The sequence below is a fragment of the Trachypithecus francoisi genome, unplaced genomic scaffold (assembly GCF_009764315.1).
Source record: "Trachypithecus francoisi isolate TF-2019V2 unplaced genomic scaffold, Tfra_2.0 Lachesis_group0, whole genome shotgun sequence".
NCBI classification, from domain to species: domain Eukaryota; kingdom Metazoa; phylum Chordata; class Mammalia; order Primates; family Cercopithecidae; genus Trachypithecus; species Trachypithecus francoisi.
Genome location: NW_022681453.1, coordinates 100,789,618 through 100,791,728, shown reverse-complemented (window position 1 = coordinate 100,791,728; position 2,111 = coordinate 100,789,618).

Sequence of the window (2,111 nt, the reverse complement as noted above, 5' to 3'; positions counted from 1 at the left end):
GAAGAACCCAATATTGATTTTTTAAAAAAACTTATCTAGTTTAACTGAGATTTTGAAGGAAAAGAAATGAAAAATATAATACAAACAACTTATTTCCAAAGATAAATCTAAAAGCCGAGTAGACATTGAATAAAACTCTACAGATGCCTAAAGCCTAGTATAAATTGGAAAATGACTCAAGTAGTAAGTCAAATTACTTAGTAAGTAATTTGTAGAACAAGAAAAATATCAAAGAAGAACAGGCTGCTCATAACAAGCCGTATCATGTTGACAGTGGAAAATGGTGGAGTATGACTCAGTTCCTATTTTGCAATTTTTCTTTCTGTTTTAGTTTTCTGTTTAAAAATGATGTGCATCCTAAAATCTTCTAGGAGGTATTATATAAAAAACACAGTCTAAGTTAAGTACATATATTAAAAAATAAAACTGAACTAAAATACATGTGTTTGTCTTAACAAATTAGAACTAAATGTACTGAATTATGTACATAGATTTGCCAAATCATTGTTGGTACTGTTACAATAGTTGCCAGATTAAGAAAAGGTGATCACAGAAAATGAAGATAGTAAATGTCCCAATTTGATCAGAGGAATAAAGGGAATTTTACAAGGCTTTGAAAAATTTAGTGTCCATGAATGAAAGACAAGAAAGATATATACAAAAAGGTAATATATCTATTACTTTAAATAATAAAATGGTGGCAGTTACTTGGGTAAGAGTTTTGTCATAGACAGAGAGAGAACAGAAATTAGATTGCAAAACGTTGAAAGAACAAATGGGAGGCAGTAGAGGGAGAAAAATAATAGGGTTTTATTATTTTGTTTAGTTTTTGTTATTCTTGTTGATAACAAGAATTAATAAGCAGGTTTGTGTGCTAAAGAGGAAGAAAAATGGAAAGAAAGGTAGAGACTTTATATGATGTGTCTTTCTTTACACAGTGGGAGAGGATAGCATTCATTGTGTAGATGGCAGGATTAGCTGTAAAGTAATTAAAGCGTATTTCTTCTACTGGCATATGAAGGAAAGTGTTATAATTACTTCACTTCATTTCACATGATCAGATTTCTGAGGAATTTTATTAATAGGTACAATTTTCTTTAATGCAAAAAAGTTAAATAATACATGTATTTAGTTATTTTAAATTTATATTTTAAATTCAAGGTCACATATTGAGGTTTGTGTAGAGGGTATATTGTGTGATACTGAGGTTTGATATTCTACTGAAGCCCATCACCCAGATAATGAACATAGTACTCAACAGGAAATGTTTCAGCCCTTGTCCCTTGCTCTCCTTTTGGAGTCTCCAGTGTCTATTGTTCCCATCTTTATGTCCATGTGTACTCAATATTTAGCTCCCACTTATAAGTGCAATATTTGGTTTTCTATTTCTATGTTAATTCACTTAGGACAATGGCATCCAGCTGCATTCATGCTGCTACAAAATACATAATTTAATTTTTTATGGCTGTGTCATATTCTGTAGTATATGTGTACCACATTTTTTAATCTAGTCCTCTGCTGATGGGCACTCAAGTTGATTCCATGTCTTTGCTATAGTGAATGGTGCTGTGATGAACATACAACTACATGTGTCTTTTTGGTATTTTTTTTTCAATTGGGTATATACTCAGTTTATTTTCAATTGGGTATATACTCAGTAATGGAGTTGCTGGATCAAAATGCAGTTCTATATTTAGTTCCTTAATAAAGCTCCAAACTGTTTTCCACAGAGGCTGAAATAATTTGTTTTCCCACCAACAGCATATAAGCATTCCCTTTACTCTGCAACCTCACAAATCCCTGTTATTTACTCACTTTTTAATGAAAGTAATTGTGACTCATATGAGATGGTATCTCATTGTGGTTTTCATTTGCATTTCTCTAATAAATAGTAATTATGAGCATTTTTTCATGGGTTTTTTTTTTTGACAGATTGTATATCTTCTTTTGAGAAGTGTCTGTTCATGTCCTTTGCCCACTTTTAGCAGGGTTTTTTTTGTTTTTTTTTTTGGGGGGGGGGTTGTTGACTTGTTTAAGTTTCTTATACATTCCGGATATTTGTCCTTTGATGAATAGTTTGCAAATATTTTCTCCCTTTCTGTAGATTGTCT